The sequence below is a fragment of the Pristiophorus japonicus genome, chromosome 6, assembly GCF_044704955.1.
Source record: "Pristiophorus japonicus isolate sPriJap1 chromosome 6, sPriJap1.hap1, whole genome shotgun sequence".
NCBI lineage: Eukaryota > Metazoa > Chordata > Chondrichthyes > Pristiophoridae > Pristiophorus > Pristiophorus japonicus.
In genome coordinates this window covers 21,898,786-21,923,202 of record NC_091982.1, presented here as the reverse complement: position 1 = coordinate 21,923,202, position 24,417 = coordinate 21,898,786, and the positions used below count along the sequence as shown (strand labels likewise).

General features: G+C 45.0%; 1 protein-coding gene across 3 annotated transcripts in view; it reads left to right on the top strand.

The window, feature by feature from the left end:
* gab3 (GRB2 associated binding protein 3) overlaps window positions 1-24,417 on the top strand; it is a 157,024-nt gene that overhangs the window by 65,397 nt on the left and 67,210 nt on the right. The window lies entirely within an intron of this gene.

Sequence of the window (24,417 nt, the reverse complement as noted above, 5' to 3'; positions counted from 1 at the left end):
GACTTGCATTTAGGAAACATAGCTGGTAAGGATTCCTATTACTTTATTATAATACATCATCTGACTCACTTAGTGAGTTATACTAACATTATATATAACTAGTTTTATGATGTACAAGCTCTCATATGCAAATATAAAACTTATCACTGAATGACTTATCATCATCTTCTATTCCTTCTAAGCAGGGTATAAACATCCAACTGTTCCATACAGTCATGGCGACAGATCCACTTTGCACAATCTCCTGTTTATGTTCCTTTTCAGTTAAGAACATTTGGTCTTTCAAAGTCATGTGATATGAGACTGACTGTTACACATAGAACAGGATGACCTGCTATTGACCTTTTATGTTACAAAAGGTTATGCAAGAATAATGCTTGCCAAGACTTTAAAGAATCAAAGGAATTTTCATTCCGATATGTTTTTAAAGTTAGCTCATTTGGAAAATTTGGTTTGTGCAGCTGAATTGAGCAGCCCAGGAATGCACTCTTATGTTTCTCATCTGGGTAACTGCTGAAGACAGATGGCCAACTTTAGCAACTTAACTCATTCATGCCTTTATTAAAAAATAATTTCTATTATGCATGCTATGTTGGTTTGAAAGCCTCTGCATTTTAAATATTCAAATGGAAAAATAATCTGTTGGCGAAAAATTGTTTTCTTGGCTGCAATGGCATGGGCATGGAAAGAGTGAGCTAAGGCCCTTCTTTGTGCATGTGTGTTGCTCACTTCTAATTCTATTTTCACAAACGAATAATTAGAATAATTATTCCTGAAATTTCTTTAACCAAAATCCACCAAAATAACATTGCAGATCAAATTCCATCTGATTGATGTACACAGTTGTGTTTTAATGGCAGTTATGCCAATTGTAAGGCAATTTTTGCTGTCGTGGTGGCTGCAACCTAAACCTGTACTCCTGATACTTGACTTGAACTTAACTAAGTGTACAGAAAATTAGCCACTGGTCAACATCGTGCCAACGTTTGGTGTTCAGAAAAGGACCACTATTTCTAGCATATTTAGTTTACAGGGTTGCCTCTGATGGTAAGACCACCATTAGAAGCAGCCTTACAAAGTAAAGGAAGTGAAGTCAGAGCCTGAACTATGAACCCTCCCCATACAGACCAACAATGTGCTTTTTGAAGGGAGATTGTCAAATTAGGAGCAGCTTCGTGCTGTAGACCTATGCCAACTAGAAACCAGAATGAGACTGCCGAAGGTTGTTCCACCTAGGACACTTACAGCCAGCAGACAGAGGAGACATTCTCCTCAATAGTTTGAGGTAGTTTTGACAGGTCTTCACTACCAGATTCTCTTCCCCACCAAATTCTGGTTTGTTTATAAAGATGGATTTTACACTGGCATCCATAACTGCCGTCTGTCAATTGGTGTGTCACTTTCCTCACATGTGTATGTCCTTATCCTTGTTCTTCTGATCATCATTTGTCACTGATTACAACTTTATTGTTGTCAGTTTGTTGTTTTCTTCTGTTTTTGTGCTTTTCAGAATTTTCACTGTTTATATTTGAAACCTTGAAATAAAAAATTATTTTAAATAAACTTTATATAGACAAGTTAAATTGGCAACAATAATGGGCTGAACCTCTCCGTACTATTTTGTTATGGACAATGATTTGGAAGAGGTCAAATCGATGAACGGATGAATTGTTCAACCCAAACCACTTCTGGGCCACCCCTTGCAGACTTCCTTGGACCCTGGTATGGGCCAACTAATTGATTTTATTCTTATTATGCATAGCGTAAGGCCATTCTTATCTGTATCTACCTTGTGATATTTTGTACTTACAACAAAGTTAGTGTTACAAGTTAGTATTGATTTAACAGTTTTGTTGATGTGAAACAGCTGCTACTTTGTATCAATACCAGTTGTGCACTGTAATTCAAGTGTAGTCACCCAAAGCGCAGTTAGGCAAAAGATGTGAGATCAGTTCAAAGCGGAGGTACTATACAGCTGGGCTTCACTCCTGCTGCAGTATAACTACAGACTAGTGTGATGTGACCTTTAGAAAGTTACTACTTTGGAAGTTTCAAATCATCAGTTTGAATCTTTATAATGTCAATGGAGAGCTGACATGACAGAGCAATCAGCTGTCAATAATAAAATGTAACTAATGTTCTGATTCTCAATTTCCCTTAGTCAGAGACCAATGCAGGAGATAGCAATGTAAGCTGGGTCTGCTAATGAAATAATGCTCCCAGTAGGTAACTGTATTATAATGATGCCCTAAGCTGCAATTATACTGCACCTATTGGTCTGAGACTGGTACCTGTTGAGTGAACAACAATGTTCTGCCACTCAGCTCTGTTGCATTGTTTTGGTAACAGGAAGGGCTAATTCCAGGTCATAGATCGTTCGTAGACGCAGCGACGTATCATGCAAAGGAGGTTGTAAATGGGTAGAGAAAGCATGGAGCAAAACAACTGTACTCAGTGTATGGAAATAAACTGTAAATTACTTCCCGCACACCCAATATTATGGGATATTCTACTCTACACCTGAACTTGGTTGGATGAGAGCTATACTGTTGTCTATACAGTGGAAAGCAGATGTTAAATTCCTGAATAGAGATGCTTACGACACTTTTTTAATGTACTACAGAGTCAGATATGACTTCAAGCTCACTGGGTCAGTCCCACACGTTGTATAGCATTCTTCCTGCCTTAGTTTTGTTATCATTCAGGTAAGTTGTGTTGCTGTTTTTAAATCACTGCGACTATGCCTTGGCTTCTGTGCAGGTTTGTTGATCCCAAGCAGTGTAACAGTGGGATGATGTCTCAATTGGCCTCAGTGTCTCTCGATTAAGAAGAAGGGAGGATGAGGGGGGGAGGATATCAGACAATTTCCTGCTTCTGATTATCATTAAGTGACTGCTGCTGGCAATTGCACACATGTGGCCATCAGAGCAGAACAGAATCAGGCTTGGACAAGATGATCGCTCTGATAGAATAACCTGTCTAAGCCCACACATGAAGAAAGACCACTTGGATGAGGTACCAGAGGATTGCTGCTGCTCATGGAACTATACCTCAGCAGGAAGTTGGTGCCTTCAGGAAGGGAAGAACAAAAGAATATAAGAAATAGGAGCAGGAGTAGGCCATATGGCCACCATTCAATATCATAGCTGATCTTCAACCTCAACACTTTCCCACCCTATTCTATAACCCTTGATTCAAACAAGGGAAGGACGGGGAGGAATCAGACAGTTTTTGCTCCTGCTTCTGCTGGCAAGTGCACATGTGTGGCCATCAGGCTTCGATGTGAGGACAGAGAAAAATTGAAGTAAACTATACTGTACCTATTTCATCTAAGTGAAAGGTCATTTAATAATTGTGCAGATCCATACACTGTTCCATATCTGTCTGATTTGTTATGTTGCATAATAATTGTTTTAAAGAATTCTAATGTTTTCTCTAATGGTGGGCGGGATCGCAGTATTGATTAAAGATATAATTACAGCTGTGAGGAGGAATGATATGTTATGTTAGAAGGATCATCAAATGATGCAATATGGTTTGAATGTGATGACTCAAAAGACTTGTTACTATAAACTGCCTCAGGTGCAAACCTGATCCAATTTTATTCGCGGCCAAATAACCCGTGTGACAAGGTACCCGCTCTTATATACTCGTGACCGCGCACGTGCGCGTACAGCCCGATAACCTCTGACAGTGGCGCCCCCTGGTGAACCCAAGCATAAATACATAACAACTGGTTCCCTAAACAGGCCAGTGATGAGTCAGCTAGAAACAGTATAAAAAGAGAGGGCATTGTGAAAACCTGCACGGAGTGCAGCAGGAGCGCAGAGTGCAAAGGTAAGAGTTTGGTAAGTGGGAGAGTTCGGGCAAGTGGGAGTGGGAGTTGTTGCTTCGTCTTGTTTTCCCCACCAGTGCTGACTCCCCGACCTGAGAGGAAAAGAAAACGAAATGTGACATCACAGCCAAGAGGGTAAATGATTGGCTGGTTGATTAGTGAGTAGTTTTTCTTTTTTCTTATCTTGTCAGTAAGAACCCTTTGGCATTGTTGCTAAATTAGGTTATTATAAGGGTTAAGTCATGGCAGGAGAGCCCAGACCCGTGTCATGCTCCTCCTGTGCCATGTAGGAAATCAGGGACGCTGCAGGAAATATATCCAGCTGCAGCTCCTGATAGACCGCATGATGGCGCTGGAGTTGCGGATGGATTTATTAGAGCATGCGCGATGTTGAGGATGTCGTTCAGTGAGTTGGTCACACCGCAGGTAAAGGTTACAAAGGCAGATAGGGGATGGGTGATCATCAAGCAGAGCAGGAGTAGGAAGTCAGTGCAGGACTCCCCTGCAGTCACCTCCCTCCAAAACAGATATACCGCTTTGGATATTGTTGGGGGAGATGGCTCACCAGGGGAAGGCAGCAGCAGCCAAATTCATGACACCGTGGGTGGCTCTGCTGCACAGGAGGGCAGGTAAAAGAGTGAGAGAGCTATAGTGATAGGGGATTCTATTCTAAGGAGAATAGATAGGTGTTTCTCCAGTTGCAACCGAGACTCCTGGATGGTATGTTACCTCCCTGGTGCAAGGGTCAAAGATGTCTCAGAGTGGCTGCAGGGCATTCTGGAGGGGAAGGGTGAACAGCCAGTTGTCGTGGTGCATATCAGTACCAACGATATAGGTAAAGAGCGGGATGATGTCCTACAAGCTGAATTTAGGGAGTTAGGTGTTAAATTAAAAAGTAGGACCTCAAAGTCAGTAATCTCAGGATTGCTACCAGTGCCACATGCTAGCCAGAGTAGAAATATCAGGATAGCTAAGATGAATACGTGACTTGAGGAGTGGTGCAAGAGGAAGGGATTCAAATTCATGGGATATTGGAACCGGTTCCGGGGGAGGTGGGACCAGTACAAACCGGATGGTCTGCACCTGGGCAGGACTGGAACCAATGTCCTAGGGGCAGTGTTTGCTAGTGCTGTTGGGGAGGGGTTAAACTAATATGGCAGGGGGATGGGAACCTATGCAGGGAGAAGAGGAAAATAAAATGGGGGCAGAAGCAAAAGATAGAAAGGAGAATAGTAAAAGTGGAGGGCAGAGAAACCAAGGCAAAAATCAAAAAGGGCCAAATTACAGCAAAATTCTTCAGGGACAAAGTGTGTTAAAAAGACAAGCTTGAAGGCTCTGTGCCTCAATGCGAAGAGTATTCGTAATAAGGTGGATGAATTAACTGCGCAGGCAGCTATTAACGATTATGATATAATTGGGATTACGGAGACATGGCTCCAGGGTGACCAAGGCTGGGAACTCAACATCCAGGATTATTCAACATTCAGGAAAGATAAACTGAAAGGAAAAGGAGGTGGGTAGCGTTGCTGGTTAAAGAGGAAATTAACGCAATAGTAAGAAAGGATTAGCTTGGATGATGTGGAATCGGTATGGGTAGAGCTGCGGAATACCAAAGGGCAGAAAACGCTAGTGGGAGTTGTGTACAGACCACCAAACAGCAGTAGTGAGATTGGGGATGGCATCAAACAAGAAATTAGGCATGCGTGCAATAAAGGTACAGCAGTTATCATGGGCGATTTTAATCTACATATAGATTGGGTTAACCAAGCTGGTAGCAATGTGGTGCAGGAGGATTTCCTGCTGTGTATTAGGGATGTCTTTCTAGACCAATATGTCGAGGAACCAATTAGAGAGCTGGCCATCCTAGACTTGGTGTTGTGTAATGAGAGAGGACTAATTAGCAATCTTGTTGTGCGAGGCCCCCTGGGGAAAAGTGGCCATAATATGGTAGAATTCTTTTTAAGATGGAGAGTGACAGTGTTAATTCAGAGACTAGGGTCCTGAACTTAAGGAAAGGTAACTTCGATGGTATGGGATGTGAATTGGCTAGGATAGACTGGCAAATGATACTTAACGGGTTGACAGTGGATAGGCAATGGCAGACATTTATAGATCACATGAATGAACTTCAACAATTGTACATCCCTTTCTGGAGTAAAAATAAAATGGGGAAGGTAGCTCAACCGTGGCTAACAAGGGAAATTAGGGATAGTGTTAAATCCAAGGAAGAGGCATATAAATTGGCGAGAAAAAGCAGCAAACCGAGGACTGGGAGAAATTTAGAATTCAGCAGAGGAGGACAAAGGGTCTAATTAGGAGGGGGAAAATAGAGTATGAGAGGAAGCTTGCAGGGAATATAAAAACTGACTGCAAAAGCTTCTATAGATATGTGAAGAGAAAAAGATTAGTGAAGACAAATGTAGGTTCTTTGTAGTCAGAATCAGGTAAAATTATAATAGGGAACAAAGAAATGACAGACCAATTGAACAAATACTTTGGATCTGTCTTCACTAAGGAAGACACAAATAACCTTCTGGAAATACTAGGGGTTTGAGGGTCAAGCGAAAAGGAGAAACTGAAGGAAGTCCTTATTAGTCAGGAAATTGTGTTAGGGAAATTGATGGGATTGAAGGCCGATAAATCCCCAGGGCCTGATAGACTGCATCTAGAGTACTTAAGGAAGTGGCCCTAGAAATAGTGGCTGCATTGGTCATCATTTTCCAATATTCTATTGACTCTGGATCAGTTCCTATGGATTGGAGGGTAGCTAATGTAACACCACTTTTTAAAAAAGGAGGGAGAGAGAAAACAGGGAATTATAGACTGGTTAGCCTGACATCGGTGGTGGGGAAAATATTGGAATCAATTATTAAAGATGAAATAGCAGCGCATTTGGAAAGCAGTGACAGGATCGGTCCAAGTCAGCATGGATTTATGAAAGGGAAATCATGCTTGACAAATCTTCTAGAATGTTTTGAGGATGTAACTAGAAGAGTGGACAAGGGAGAACCAGTGGATGTGGTGTATTTGGACTTTCAAAAGGCTTTTGACAAAGTCCCACACAAGAGATTAGTGTGCAAAATTAAAGCACATGTATTGGGGGTAATGTATTTGACGTGGATAGCAAACTGGTTGGCAGACAGGAAGCAGAGAGTTGGAATAAATGGGTCCTTTTCAGAATGGCAGGCAGTGACCAGTGGGGTGCCGCAGGGCTCAGTGCTGGGACCCCAGCTATTTACAATATACATCAATGATTTAGATGAAGGAATTGAATGTAATATCTCCAAGTTTGCAGATGATACTAAGCTGGGTGGCAGTGTGAGCTGTGAGGAGGATGCTAAGAGACTGCAGGGTGACTTGGACAGGTTAGGTGAGTGGGCAAATGCATGGCAGATGCAGTATAATGTGGATAAATGTGAGGTTATCCACTTTGGTAGCAAAAACAGGAAGACAGAATATTATCTAAATGGTGACAGATTAGGAAAAGGGGAAGTGCAACGAGACCTGGGTGTCATGGTACATCAGTCATTGAAAGTTGGCATGCAGGTACAGCAGGCGGTGAAGAAGGCAAATGGCATGTTGGCCTTCATAGCTAGAGGATTTGAATATAGGAGCAGGGAAGTCTTACTGCAGTTGTGCAAGCCTTGGTGAGGCCACACCTAGAATATTGTGTTCAGTTTAATCTCCTAATCTGAGGAAGGACGTTCTTGCTATTGAGGGAGTACAGCGAAGGTTCACCAGACTGATTCCCGGGATGGCAGGACTGATATATGAGGAGAGACTGAATCAACCGGGCTTGTAGCCACTGGAGTTTAGAAGAAAGAGAGGGGATCTCATAGAAACATATAAAATTCTGATGGGATTGGACAGGTTAGAGGCAGGAAGAATGTTCCCGTTGCTGGGGAATTCTGGAACCAGGGGTCACAGTCTAAGAATAAGGGGTAAGCCATTTAGGACCGAGATGCGGAGAAACATCTTCACTCAGAGAGTGGTGAACCTGTGGAATTCTCGACCGCAAAAAGTTGTTGAGGCCAGTTCATGAGATATCTTCAAAACGGAGTTAGCTATGGCCCTTACGGCCAAAGCGATCAAGGAGTATGGAGAAAAAGCAGGAAAGGGGTATTGAGGTTGAATGATCAGCCATGATCTTATTGAATGGTGGTGCAGGCTCGAAGGGCCGAATGGCCTGCTCCTGCACCTAATTTCTATGTTTCTATGTTAACATCCCCTTTCAAGATCTTAGTATGAGTTTTTTTTACAAATGAAGATTGTCTGGGACATTCCACTCACGAGTTGATCGTCTCAGTTCAACTTCTGTTCTAGGCGAGCGTTCTGAGTCAGTTGTGACTAAAGGCTGAGTAACCGATCTGATGGGAGTGATAATGACCACATCAGAGACTGGAGGTCCAGTTTCAATATTGACAGCAAGATCCTCTGACAAATGAACATTGGTTGGTTGGTCACTGACTGCATCATCCTCAAGCCGTTCCAGTTCATCCGTGTGATGCAGTTTTATCTTATCAACATGTTTCCTGCATGTTTGCCCATTCTTGAGCATGACAATAAACACTCTGTTACCCTCCTTGGCTGTAACAGGACCGGCGATCCACTTTGGACCTTGACCATAGTTCAGGACATAAACCGTATCGTTGAGAGAGATGTCACATCATGATACCCTTGCTGATTTTGACATCTGTTTTCAACACGATCATTCAAATCGGGATGAACAAGAGAGAGCTTGGTCTTGAGACTTCTCTTCATCAGTAGTTCAGCAGGGGAGACCCCAGTAAGCGTGTGGGGTCTTGTCCTGTAACTGAGCAGTATACAGGACAAGCGAGTCTGCAGTGAACCCTGAGTTACATGTTTCATGCTCTGCTTGATAGTTTGAACAGCACGCTCTGCTTGACCATTAGAAGCAGGTTTGAATGGGGCTGACCTCATATGTTTAATACCATTGAGTTTCATGAAATCTTGAAACTCCAGACTTGTGAAGCAAGATCCGTTGTCGCTCACAACAATGTCAGGCAAACCATGAGTAGCAAACATGACACGAAGGCTCTCAATAGTAGCTGTAGATGTACTTGATGACATAATAATACACTCTATCCACTTTGAATATACATCCACCTCAACAAAAGACATCTTTCCCAGGAAAGGGCCTGCAAAATCGAGGTTTAGATGGCCACGACCAAAATCCCAGCGGAGTTTCCGCTGGTACTTTACTTAGCTGCATGCAAGTATTGCACTGAAGCACACATGATTCCAGATCAGAATCAATTCCAGGCCACCGTACATGAGCCCTAGCAATGGCTTTCATAATGACAATACCAGGATGAGTGCTATGTAGTTCACGTACAAATTTTTCTCTACCTTTCTTAGGCATAACAACACGATTACCCCACAGTAAACAATCTGACTGAATGGACAGTTCATCTTTGCGACGGTTGTAAGGTTTGGTCTCATCACACATTTCCATAGGTATTGCAGACCAATCACCACTGAGGACACAACATTTCACAACCGATAAAATAGGGTCATGGCTGGTCCAGATCCTAATTTATTGAGCAGTGACAGGAGTTCCTTCACTCTCAAATGCATCCATTACTAACAGTAGATCTGCAGGTTGAGGCGTCTCCACCTCAGGTGTGGGCAATGGCAGACGACTCAGTGCATCAGCACAATTCTCAGTGCCAGGTCTATGATGAATAATATAATCATAGGCAGACAATGTCAATGCCCACCTCTGGATACGGGATGATGCATTGGATTGGTACCTTTGTTTTCCAAAAACAATGAAATAAGTGGCTTGTGATCCGTTTCGAGTTAAAAACAAACAGGTATTGATGCATCTTCTTGACCCCATACACGCTGGCCAAAGCTTCTTTTTCTACCATGCTGTAAGCTCTTTTCGCCTTTGACAAACTTCTCGAAGCATATGCAACAAGTTGTAGCTTACCCGACTCATTTACTTGTTGGAGTACACAGCCAACTCCATATGATGAAGCACCACAGGCCAATACAAGACGCTTACACGGATCATAATGAACAACCAACTTGCTTGAACAGAGCAGATTCTTAGCTTTCTCAAAGGTTCTATCTTGAGACATACCCCAGACCCAGTTGTCGCTTTTTCTGTGCGGCACGTGCAGTGGCTCTAACAAAGTGCTCAGTCTGGGTAAGAAATTACCAAAAGTACTTGAGTAGCCCAAGGAATGAACACAGCTCCATCACATTCTGAGGCCTGGGTGCATTTTTGATTGCCTTGGTTTTCGAATCGGTAGGCCTGATGCCATCAGCAGCAATCTTCCTCCCCAGGAATTCAATTTCAGGTGCCAAGAAGACACACTTCGAACGTTTCAGCCTGAGTCCCACTTTTTCCAGACTTCTTCAAGATTGTTCAGATGTTCAGTAGTGTTGTGACCTGTGACCAGAATGTCATCTTGAAACACGAAAGTTCTAGGAACAGACTTCAGTAGCCTCTCCATATTCCTCTGAAATATGGCTGCAGCCGAACGAATTCCAAAAGGACACCTGTTGTAGACAAACAGTCCTTTATGGGTGTTGATGCAGGTGAGTTTCTTTGAAGTGTCGACAAGCTCCTGTGTCATATAGGCTGGTGTCAGATCCAGTTTAGTGAACGTCTTTCCACCAGCTAGCATGGCGAACAGGTCATCAGTCTTCAGTAACGGGTACTGATCCTGTTTCGAAAATCGGTTAATTGTAACCTTGTAGTCTCCACAAATCCTGACAGTGCCATCACTCTTCAACACAGGAACAATGGGACTAGCCCACTCGTTAAACTCGACCGGTGATATGATCCCTTCACGTTGGAGTCTGTCAAGCTCAATTTCAACCTTTTCCCTCATCATATATGGAACAGACTGAGCTTTGTGATAGACAGGTCTTGCATCAGAATCCAGGTGAATCTGCACCTTGGCTCCAGTAAAATTGCCAATGCCCGGTTCAAACAAAGAAGGAAACTTCTTCAATACTTGAGCTCACGAAGTATCATCCACCGATGACAACGCTTTGATATCATTCCAATTCCACTTGATTTTCTTGAGCCAATTCCTGCCGAACAGCGTTGGACCATTACCTGGGACGATCCATAATGGTAGATCGTGAACCACACCGTCATATGACACCTTGACTACTGCACTGCCGAGCACCGGTATGAGTTCCTGAGTGTAAGCAACTTGGCCTTGACTGGACTCAGCTTAGGCTTCACAGCCTCAGTGTCCCAAAGCTTGTCGAATGTCCTTTGGCTCATTATCGACTGACTCGCCCCTGTGTCCAGCTCCATTGATACAGGCACGCCATTCAGTTTCACATTAATGATTATCAGCTGGCTGTCTCCCAAAATGAATACAGACCATACACTTCCTCCTCGGGTTGTGTATCCGAGCCAGCACTGGACTGGTCATCATCAGCAATGTGATGAGCGGCAGCACGCTTGCTCAGTTGTGGGCACATCCTCTGAAGATGCCGTACTTTCGAACAGCTATTACAGGCGTACTGTTTAAACCGACACTGATGAGGCCGATGATTGCCCCCACAAAGCCAACAGGGTGAAATCGGATTCGCACCAGTTGGTGGACTTTGAGCAGCTACAGGTTTCACATAAACAGTCGAGTAGGCCCTGCCATAAGCAGCTCTGCCAAACAACGACACGATCTTGTTTACAGTACTTGCTGTGGAGCTCCGACTCTTCGATGATATCTACCTCAAATTATCATCAGTCGTCATGCATGCCTGGGCAGTCGCGACGGCCTTGCTCAAATCCAGCTTCTCTTCGGCCAATAACTTCCGAAGAATCACATCATGGTTGATGCCTATCACGAAGAAATCTCGCAGCATGTCTTCCAACACGTTCCCAAACTTACACGGCTCAGCAAGACGTCGCAGGTCGGCGATGAATCCCGACACATCCTGGCCCTCAGCACGAACATGCGTGTAGATGCGATAGCGTGAGATGATGATCCCCTCTTTTGGCTTAAGGTGGTCACGCACCAAAGCACACAAATCCCCGTATTCCTTTTCCGTTGGACGTAAAGGCGAGAGAAGATTCTTCATGAGGCCATAAATTTTTGGACCACAAACGGTGAGGAAAACCGCCCTGCGCCGAACTGCGTCAGCATCTCCCTCCATTTTGTTGGCCACAAAATACTGACCCAGGCGGTCGATAAAATCTGCCCAATCCTCGCCATCCGCGAATCTCTCCAGAATTCCAATAGTGCCCATTGTACATGCGAAGGTTCTTACGTTACCTTGTTGCCAAATGTAATGAATATAATGACTCAAAAGACTTGTTACTGTAAACTGCCTCAGGTGCAAACCTGATCCAACTTTATTCGCGCCCAAAGTAACCCACATGACAAGGTACCCTCTCTTATATACCCGTGACCGCGCACTCGCGCATACTCCCCAATGACCTCCGACAGTGGCGCCCCCTGATGTCTGGTGACCCCAAGCATAAATACAGAACTGAAGAACAAAAGAGGGGCAGTCACACTGCTGGGCGTATACTATAGACCCCCCAAACAGTCAGAGGGAGATAGAAGAGCAAATATGTAGGCAAATTTCTGTGAAGTGCAAAGTCAATCGGGCAGTAATATAAGGGGATTTCAACTACCGTAATATGAACTGGAATAGAATTAGTGTGAATGGTATAGTGGGAGCAGAATTCTTAACATGCATTCAGATAAACTTCTTTAGCCAGTACATAGCAAGCCCAACAAGGGAGGGCATGGTTCTGGACTTAGTTTTAGGGAATGAAGCTGGGCAGGGGGAAGGGGTATCAGTGGGAGAGCATTTTGGTGGTAGTGATCATAATTCAGCTAGATTTAGGGTAGTTATGGAAAAGGACAAAGATAGACTAGGAATTAAAGTTCTCAATTGTGGAAAAGCCAATTTTAGTAAGGTGAGATGTGATTTAGCCAAAGTGGAGTGGAAACAGCTATTTGAAGGTAAATCAGTGTCAGAGCAGTGGGAGGCATTCAAGGAGGGTTCAGAGCAAGTATGTTCCCTTAAAGAAAAAAGGTGGGACTAACAAATCTAGAGGCCCCTGGATGTCAACGGGCATACAGAGTAGGATAAAGAAAAAAAATGGAAGCTTATGTCAGATCTCAATACTGCAGAACCCCGAGAGGAGTATAGAAAGTGCAGGGGTGAAATTAAAAAGGAAATTAGAAAAGCAAAGAGGGCATGAAAAAAATATTGCAAGTAAAATTAAAGAAAACCCAAAGTTGTTTTATAAGTACATTAAGTGCAAGAGGATAATTGAAGAGAGAGTAGTGCCTATTAAAGACCATAAAGGTAACCTGTGTCTGGAGGCGGAAGACGTGGGTTTGGTTCTTAATGAATGTGTAAAATATTTGAGGAAATAAACATAGTGAGAGAGGAAGTATTAACAGGTTTATCAACTTTGAAAGTGGATAAATCCCCAGGCCCAGATGAAATGTATCCCAGGCTGTTAAGAGAAGCAAGAGAGAAAATAGCAGAGGCTCTGACCATCATTTTCGAATCCTCTCAGGCTACAGGTGTGGTGCTGGAGGACGGCTAAGGTTGTACCATTGTTTAAAAAGAGAGTAAGGGATAGACTGAGTAATTACAGGCCAGTTAACTTAAGTTCGGTGGTGGGAAAATTATTGGAACAAATTCTGAGGGACAGGATAAATCTTCATTTAGAAAGACACAGATTAATCAAGGACCATCAGCATGGATTTGTTAAGGGAAGGTCGTGTCGGACTAACTTGATTGAATTTTTCGAGGAGGTAACCAGGAGGGTCGATGAGAGCAAAGCGTATGATGTAGTGTATGATTTTAGCAAGGATTTTGATAAGGTCCCTCTTGGCATGAAAGTAAAAGCCCATGGGATCCAAGACAAAGTGGTAAGTTGGATCCAAAATTGGCTCAGAGGCAGAAAGCAAAGGATAATGATCGATGGGTGGTTTTGTGACTGGAAGGCTTTTACCATTTGGGTTCCGCGGGGCTCAGTACTAGGTCCCTTGCTTTTTGTGGTATATATCAATGATTTAGGCTTGAATGTAGGGGGTATGATTAAGAAGTTTGCAGATGACTCTAAAATAGACTGTGTGGTGGATAATGAAGAAGAAACCTGTAGACTGCAGGAAGATATCAGTGTACTGGTCAGCTGGGCAGTACAGTGGCAAATGAAATTCAGACGGGAGAATTGTGAGGTAATGCATTTGGGGTAGGCTAACAAGGCAAGGGAATACACAATAAATGGTAGGACACTGAGAAGTGTAGAGCAACAGAGGGACCTTGGAGTGCTTGTCCACAGATCCCTGAAGGTAGCAGGACAGATAGATAATGTGGTTAAGAAGGCATTCAGGATACTTGCCTTCATTAGCTGAGGCATAGAATATAAGAACAGGGAGGTTATACTTGAACTGTATAAAACACTAGTTAGGCCACAGCTAGAGTACTGTGTGCAGTTCTGGTCACCACATTACAGAAAAGATGTGATTGCTCTAGAGAGGGTACAGAGGAGATTTACGAGGATGTTGCCTGGACTAGAGAATTTTAGCTAGGAGGAAAGATTGGATAGGCTGGGGTTGTTCTATTTGGAATAGAGGAGGCTGAGAGGAGACCTAATTGAGGTGTATAAAATTATGAGCGGCCTGGATATAGTGGATAGGAAGGAGCTTTTTCCCTTAGCAGAGGTGTCAATAACCAGGGAGCATAGATTTAAAGTAATTGGTAGAAGGTTTAGGGGGGATTTGAGGAGAGTTTATATCACACAGAGGGTAGTGGAGTCTGGAACTCTTTGCCTGAAAGGGTGGTAGAGGCAGAAACCCTCATATCATTTAACAAGTACTTGGATATGCACTTGAATTGCCATAATCTACAGGGCTATGGACCAAGAGCTGGAAAGTGGGATAAGACTGGATAGCTCTTTGTTGACCGGCACAGAAGTGATGGGCCGAATGGCCTCTTTCTGTGCTGTTAATTTCTATGATTCTATGGGGCCAAAATTGCCCCTCTCCTTCAGGCCTGTTACCACTGCAAATCGATGGCCATGCTGCGGAGTGGAGTGGCCGCCGACTTCTAGTGGAATAAGAACATAAGAATTAGGAACAGGAGTAGGCCATCTAGCCCCGCGAGCCTGCTCCGCCATTCAACAAGATCATGGCTGATCTGGCCGTGGATTCAGCTCTACTTACCCACCCATTCCCCATAACCATTAATTCCCTTATTGTTTAAAAGTCTATCTATCTGTGATTTGAATACATTCAATGAGCTAGCCTCAACTGCTTCCTTGGGCAGAGAATTCCACAGATTCACAACCCTCTGGGAGAAGAAATTCCTTCTCAACTCGGTTTTAAATTGGCTCCCCCATATTTTGAGACTGTGCCCTCTAGTTCTCGTCTCCCCAACCAGTGGAAACAACCTCTCTGCCTCTATCTTGTCTATCCCTTTCATTATTTTAAATGTTTCTATAAGATCACCCCTCATCCTTCTGAACTCCAACGAGTAAAGACCCAATCTACTCAATCTACCATCATAAGGTAACCCTCTCATCTCCGGAATCAGCCTAGTGAATCGTCTCTGTACCCCCTCCAAAGCTAGTATATCCTTCCTTAAGTAAGGTGACCAAAACTGCATGCAGTACTCCAGGTACGGCCTTACCAATACCCTATACAGTTGCAGCAGGACCTCCCTGCTTTTGTACTCCATCCCTCTCGCAATGAAGGCCAACATTCCATTCGCCTTCCTGATTACCTGCTGCACCTGCAAACTAACTTTTTGGGATTCATGCACAAGGACCCCCAGGTCCCTTTGCACCGCAGCATGTTGTAATTTTTCTCCATTCAAATAATATTCCCTTTTACTTTTTTTTTCCCAAGGTGGATGACCTCACATTTTCCGATATTGTATTCCATCTGCCAAACCTTAGCCCATTCCCTTAACCTATATAAATCTCTTTGCAGCCTCTCTGTGTCCTCTACACAACCCACTTTCCCACTCATCTTTGTGTCATCTGCAAATTTTGTTACACTACACTCTGTCCCCTCTTCCAGGTCATCTATGTATATTGTAAACAGTTGTGGCCCCAGCACCGATCCCTGTGGCACACCACTAACCACCAATTGCGAACCTGAAAAGGACCCATTTATCCCAACTCTCTGCTTTCTGTTAGTTAGCCAATTCTCTATCCATGCTAATACATTTACTCTGACTCCGCGTACCTTTATCTTCTGCAGTAACCTTTTGTGTGGCACCTTATCGAATGCCTTTTGGAAATCCAAATACACCACATTCATCGGTACATGCTCGTTATATCCTCAAAGAATTCCAGTAAATTAGTTAAACATGATTTCCCCTTCATGAATCCATGTTGCGTCTGCTTGATTGCACTATTCCTATCTAGATGTCCCGCTATTTCTTCCTAGAAACATAGAAACATAGAAATTTACAGCGCAGACGGAGGTCATTTCGGCCCATCATGTCTGCGCCAGCCGACAAAGAGTCGCAATGTGTCCTTAATGATTGCTTCAAGTATTTTCCCCACTACAGATATTAAACTAACCAGCCTATAGTTACCTGCTTTTTGTCTGCCCCCTTTTTTAAACAGAGGCGTTACATTAGCTGCTTTCCAATCAGATGGTACCACCCCAGATCCAGAGAATTTTGGTAGATTATAACGAATGCATCTGCTATAACTTCCGCCATCTCTTTTAATACCCTGGGATGCATTTCATCAGGACCAGGGGACTTGTCTACCTTGAGTCCCATTAGCCTGTCCAGCACTACCTCCCTAGTGATAGTGATTGTCTCAAGGTCCTCCCTTCCCACATTCCCGTGACCAGCAATTTTTGGCATGCTTTTTGTGTCTTCCACTGTGAAGACCGAAGCAAAATAATTGTTTAAAGTCTCAGCCATTTCCACATTTCCCATTATTAAATCCCCCTTCTCATCTTCTAAGGGACCAACATTTACTTTAGTCACTCTTTTCCGTTTTATATATCGATAAAATCTGTTACTATCTGTTTTTATGTTTTGCGCAAATTTACTTTCGTAATCTATCTTTCCTTTCTTTATTGCTTTCTTAGTCATTCTTTGCTGTCGTTTAAAATTTTCCCAATCTTCTCGTTTCCCACTAACCTTGGCCACCTTATACGCATTGGTTTTTAATTTGATACTCTCCTTTATTTCCTTGGTTATCCACAGCTGGAATAGCCGCTGATAGCCCAGTTGCCCTTCTGAGATTACCCCAATTCCCCCCCTAACGCTCCGCTGCTGTCATTGGGGGTACTTCACCACCCCCATTAAGTGCGTCATCACCGTGCGCACCGCCGATCTCCCTCCCCACAACCCTGATGGAGACATTACCCTCTGAAAATCTTCGGCCCGACTGGCGGTGCCAATACCTGTTATTTCCCAGTGGTCCAGTGAGGCTGAGGCTTTCTGCAATGGTGGCATGGCTTCCCTTAAAGGGGAGGGTGCACTGCCGTTGTGCCGTTTTTTTTGTTGGCCGATTGCCATGTCGGCCCAACAATTATGCCCCTGGGTTCGGCCGGGCTGCCAACAGGCAGCCTGGCACCCCTTCTTGGGTGCCAAGCCACTGGCCCAGCCAAAACCCTCCCTGGTGGTCTCATGGGCCGAAGACTTAAAATCGCGAGGAAGGGGAGAGCCATGGTGACGCGGCGCCGTGATTATGTCATCGCGGCGGTTACTCCGCCCCAACTTCTACCCCTCAGGTGTTGCCACCACTGCGTATCCGCCCCTCTCATGTAGTCACCGCCCCCATTAAGAGCGACTTCCGGATCCGAATTAAAAAAACAACAAAGAGCGGAATTTCGCTCAAGAGGCGACCTCATCCACAGCTGCGGTACAATGGTGCCTATGCCCCATTTCAGGCGGAGGAAATTTCGGCCCCTTTGTAGCTATGATTCAAAAAATATTTGTTACACTATTGACATTTTCATATCAGGTTTTCGAAACCAACTACTTCTCACTGTTACTAGAACTGACTGCCCAAAAATTATGCAATGAGGCAATTTGTGTACTTGCCGAATAATCTAGAAATCCTAAAACCATCAGAGAAATTGAAATGCACAGTGTTAACGTGCACACACACACACACACATACACGTACATACACGTACACACACACACACACGCACACACACACACACACATGCACACACGCACACACACACGTACATGCACATGCACACACACACACATACACACACACCCACACATACACACCCACACACACATGCACACATACACGCACCCACACACACATACATGCACATACACACACACACACACACATGCACACACACACGCACACATGCACACACACACACATGCACACACACACACATGCACACACAAACATGCACACACACACACATGCACACACAAACATGCACACACACACACAAACACACGCACAAAGGATGAGCAGCTTCAGTATATTTTCAAATGAGAACAGCAGATAAATTCCAGTCATAGTAATTGGGGCAAAGTGATCCCTGGAGCATATAGATGTTAGTAGAGCCTATTGTGCAGAAACTGGAAGCATTAAGTGGGAGAAGTAGCGATACATCTCCCATATTTTGAAGTCCGCGAAGTTGGATTAAGCAGTGTGACATTCTGTCGGAACATCATATTGATACCGGCGTTTGATGGGCATCCACGGCAATGGCCCACGACAAGCGTAGACATCATGTAAATATTATAGTAGGGGTCCTGCACTTGAATCAGGGCTCTTTTGCCAAATTGGAATTTGTGCGTGCCTGAAACGTCACTTCCTTAACCCATCCAATGAATCATGGCAGAAACAATTTGCAAGCAGCTTTCACAAGCGTTATTTAAAGGGATCCTCGTCTCCATTAAGGTAAATATCTGGTTATTAATTGTAAGCTGTTCTTAATAAACTGTTGACTGTTCTGGCAAGTGCGTGTTCTGAATATAGGGCTGGAGAAGATTGCAGATGTAGGATAGAGCAAGGCTATGGAAGAACTTGAAGTTTAGGACGAGGGCCCAGAGTGACTTGTGTTATTTCGATCTATCTGTTTATTTGTGGGCAATTGCTCAGTCTATGGCTCTGAAAGATCTACTTTTGGAATAAGCTAGCTGCTTCAACCCCGCAATTTGCTTGTTACACAGAACTGTCTTAATTGCACTTTCTTAAAAGCACTTATATTCCTCGCCCTTCCTCTTTTTTGGTGTCTCATAGTTGAGAGTTGTGAATGGACTCCCTGTCTCAGGGCTTGGCCATTGCCACTAATTAACTTTGGCGGGGTGAGTTACCTACAGATTTGTAGTCTTGGGGGAAGGGGTAACACTGGCCTTCTGTTGCTGCTTCAGTGAGATGAGAAAATTAATATATGGAAAATCACAGATACAAACTTGTGTTAATTGTTGTGTATCAGTAAAGCATGCACGCCCATGATCTGCCACCAGGGAGTGCCTCCCCTGAAGTCCCAAGGGATCCCAGCATCCCTTGGGAGCACTGTATATAAGCCGGCCCCTAAGGCCTGTTACTCACTGTGGAGTGTCTTAATAAAGACTGAGGTCACTGCTACTTTAACTTCCCTGTGTGCAGTCTCATCTGTGTTAGGAACACAACAACTGGCGACGATTACACAAATCCAAAGCAAAGATGCAGCAAACTGTGGGCATCCTGGAGAAGTTCTCGGAGGGTGAGGACTGGGAAGTCTATGTCGAATGGTTAGACCAGTACTTTGTAGCCAATGAGCTGGACGAAGAAGGAAGAGCTGCAAAAAGGAGAGCGGTCCTCCTCATGGTCTGCGGGGCACCGACCTACAGCCTCATGAAGAATCTTCTGGCTCTGGTGAAACCCACAGATAAGTCGCATGAGGAGCTGTGTACACTGGTTCGGGAGCATCTTAACCCGAGGGAGAGCGTGCTGATGGCGAGGTATCGGTTCTGTACGTACCAGCGATCTGAAGGTCAGGAAGTGGCGAGCTAAATCGCTGAGCTAAGGTGACTTGCAGGACAATGCTACCTGGAGTTTGATGGCTACCTGGAGCAAATGCTCAGAGACTTTTTTGTACTGGGCATTGGCCACGAGACCAGCCTACGAAAACTTTTGACTGTAGAGACACCGACCCTCAGTAAAGCCATTGCGATAGCACAGGCGTTTATGTCCACCAGTGATAACACCAAACAAATCTCTCAGCACCCAAGTACTAGCAATGTTCATAAATTAACTGGAACTGTGTTTGCGAGCAGAAATGTACAGGGCAGAAACCACGAGTCTGCAACTGCCAGCAGGCCTCAGGTGACCCAGATGACTCAGAGTCCACAACAAATGATGAATGCAAGGCAATTCACACCTTGTTGGCATTGTGGAGGCTTCCATTCAGCCTAGTCATGCCACTTCAAAGGGTATGTTTGCAAGAGCTGTGGAACAATGGGGCACCTCCAACGAGCTTTCAGATGAGCTGCAAGCTCTGCAAAACCTGCTAACCACCATGTGGCAGAGGAAGATCGGTCCATGGTGGATCAAAGCAATTACGAGCCTCTGAGAGAGAAGGCCGATGCCGAAGTACATGGGGTGCACACATTTTTGACAAAATGTCCACCTATAATGCTAAACGTAAAATTCAATGGCTTACCCGTAGCCATGGAACTGGACACTGGCGCTAGCCAATCCATCATGAGTAAAAAGATGTTTGAGAGACTGTGGTGCAACAAAGCACTCAGACCAGCCCTGAGCCCCATCCACACGAAGCTGAGAACGTACACTAAAGAGCTTATCACTGTCCTGGGCAGCGCCATGGTCAAGGTCACTTACGAGGGCACGGTGCATGAACTGCCACTCTGGATTGTCCCGAGCGATGACCCCACACTATTTGGAATGAGCTGGCTGGGCAAAATCCGCTGGAACTGGGATGACATCCGAGCGCTATCACATGTCGATGAGGCCTCATGTACCCAGGTTCTTAATAAATTTCTTTCCCTTTTTGAGCCAGGCATTGGAAACTTTTCCGGGGCGAAGGTGCGGATCCACTTGGTCCCAGAGGCACGACCCATTCACCACAAGGCGTGAGCAGTACCTTACATGATGAGGGAGAGAGTGGAAATCGAGCTGGACAGTCTGCAACGCGAGGGCATCATCTCCCTAGTGGAATTCAGCACGCGAGCCAGCCTGATTATTCCAGTACTCAAAAGTGATGGCACGGTCAGGATTTGTGGCGATTATAAAGTAACTATTAATCGTTTCTCGCCACAGGACCAATACCCGCTACCTAAGGCAGACGACCTATTTGCGACACTGGCAGGAGGCAAGACGTTCACCAAGCTCGACCTGACTTCGGCCTACATGACGCAGGAGCTGGAGGAGGTTTCGAAGGGCCTCACCTGCATCAACACGCACAAGGGACTGTTCATCTCCAGATGCCCGTTTGAAATTCGGTCAGCTGCAGCGATCTTCCAGAGAAACATGGAGAGCCTACTCAAGTCGGTACCATGCACGGTGGTTTTTCAGGATGATATATTGGTCACGGGTCGGGACACCGTCGAGCACCTACAAAACCTGGAGGAGGTCCTCCAACGACTGGATCGCTTAGGGCTGCGGCTGAAGAGGTCGAAATGCGTCTTCATGGCAACAGAAGTGGAGTTTTTGGGGAGAAAGATCATGGCGGATGGCATTAGGCCCACAGACGCCAAGACAGAGGCTATCAGGAATGCGCTCAGGCCGCAGAACGTCACGGAGCTGCGGTCGTTCCTGGGAATCCTCAACTCTTTTGGTAACTTCCTATTGGGGTTAAGCATCCTCTTAGAGCCCCTATATGTGTTATTGCGTAAAGGTGAGAACTGGGTATGGGAAAAAAACCAAATAATTGCTTTTGAGAAAGCCAGATACATTTTATGTTCCAACAAGCTGCTTGTATTGTATAACCCGTGTAAAAGACTTGTGCTCGCATGTGATGCGTCGTCGTACGGAATCGGGTGTGTATTACAACAAGCTAACATTGCGGGGAAGTTGCAACCTGTCGCCTATGCTTCCAGGAGCTTGTCTAAGGCCGAGAGGGCCTACAGCATGATTGAGAAAGAGGCATTAGCGTGTGTGTTCGGGGTAAAGAAAATGCATCAGTACCTGTTTGGCCTCAAATTTGAGCTGGAAACCGATCACAAGCCCCTCATATCCCTGTTTGCTAAAAACAAGGGGATAAATCCTAATGCCTCAGCCCACATACAAAGGTGGGCACTCGTGCTATCAGCGCCACAGGCCAGGCACCGAGAACTGTGCGGATGCTCTCAGTCGGCTACCATTGCCCACCATGGAGATGGAAATGGCACAGCCTGCAAACTTGTTGATGGTGGCACAGCCCGCAGACTTGTTGATGGTCATGGAAGCATTTGAAAATGATAAATCACCTGTCACGGCCCGCCAGATTAGGACTTGGACCAGCCAAGATTCTCTGCTGTCCCTTGTAAAAAACTGTGTACTGCATGGGAGCTGGGCCAACATCCCCGTTGAAATGCAAGAGCTAATCAAGCCATTCCAACGGTGAAAGGACGAGCTGTCCATTCAGGCAGACTGCCTGTTGTGGGGTAACCGCGTAGTACTACCCAAAAAGGGCAGGGAGACGTTCATCTCGGATCTCTACAGCACACACCGGGTATAGTAATGATGAAAGTGATAGCCAGATCCCACGGGTGGTGGCCCGGTATCGACTCTGACTTAAGAGTCCTGTGTACGGCAATGCAGCGTGTGTGTTCAGTTGAGCAACGCGCCCAGAGAGGCACCACTAAGTTTGTGGTCCTGGCCCTCCAGACCATGGTCGAGGATCCATGTCGACTATGCGGGCCCGTTTCTCGGTAAAATGTTCCTGGTGGTGGTGGATGCTTTTTCAAAATGGATTGAATGTGAAATAATGTCAGGAAGCACCGCCACCGCCACCATTGAAAACCTGAGGGCCAGGTTTGCCACCCACGGCCTGCCTCACATACTGGTCAGTGACAACGGGCCATGTTTCACCGGTGCCAAATTTAAAGAATTCATGACCCGCAATGGGATCAACCATGTCATCTCGGCCCTGTTTAAACTAGCCTCCAATGGGCAGGCAGAGCGGGCAGTACAAACAATCAAACAGAGCCCGAAACGAGTCACAGAAGGCTCACTCCAAACCTGCCTGTCCCGAGTACTGCTCAGCTACCGCACCAGACCCCACTCGCTCACAGGGGTGCCCCCGGCTGAGCTACTCATGAAAAGGACACTTAAAACCAGACTCTCGCTGGTTCACCCTAACCTGCATGATCAGGTAGAGAGCAGGTGGCAGCAACAAAATGTAAACGATGGTCGCGCCATTGTGTCATGGGAAATTGATCTGAATGACCCTGAATATATGCTAAACTATGGACATGGTCCCAAGTGGATCGCGGGCACGGTGATAGCTAAAGAAGGGAGTCGGATGTTTGTCGTCAAACTAGACAATGGACAAATTTGCAGAAAGCACCTAGACCAAACGAGGCTGCGGTTCACAGACTGCCCTGAACAACCCACAGCAGACACCACCTTTTTCGAGCCAACAACACACATCAAAAGGATCAACGAAACCACGCCGGACCAGGCAATTGAACCCATCACACCCAACAACACGCCAGCCCAGCGAGGGCACAGCCAACACACCAGAACATTTGTACCAAGGCGGTTCACTCGGGAAAGAAAGGCTCCCGACTGTCTCACCTTGTAAATAGTTTTCACTTTGATTTTGGGGGGGGCAGTGATGTTGTGCATCTGTAAAGCATGCACTCCCATGTTCCACCACCAGGGAGTGCATCCCCTAAAGTCCCAAGGGATCCCAGCATCCCTTGGGTGCACTGCATATAAGCCGGCCCCTAAGGCCTGTTACTCTGGAGTGTCTTAATAAAGACTGAGGTCACTGTTATTTTAACCTCCCTGTGTGCAGTCTCATCTGTGTTAGCAACACAACATTAATATTGAGGATATGTTTGGAGTGGGATTTATAAGATAAAGATTGTGACAGTTTTAAAACCTATTTAAACACACACAGCTGTACTTATTTTTAGAAGTGAGATACAAAATTAGTGAGTCTCTACAAAAAAATGAGGGCTTGACTGGTCTTATTGCATTGTGTGGCACAGTATGTGATGTGTTAACCAACTATAGCATCAAAGCACCCTTCATCTGTCACCATCTTTCAAATTATGCTATAATTGTTTGTTATTAATGACTAATGTTGGATGTCATAAAACTTCTGCACATTGGTATCTCTGGCAGGAGAGTTCCTGAATATCTCAAGAACGACAATTTTATTGTCTTCATTGAGCCTCCTATTTTGATTCCTGGATCAATTCATTTGAAAGTGAGAAAAATAGGCACTTACCGCCCTCTAATTCTTTGTTTCCTTTCTGGGTGCCAGTGGTGCAAATTGACCACCCTCTTTCCATTTAAAAACATGATTTATGAAACATAGTAATATGATTATGATAAGGTTGCACATTCCTATGTCACACTAGAGCATAGGGAGGAGGTAGCAGGGGAGGATAATGAGTTCCTACTTCAGTCGTCTTACTACCTTATGAGTGGTCTCTGCTCAGGTCACCCC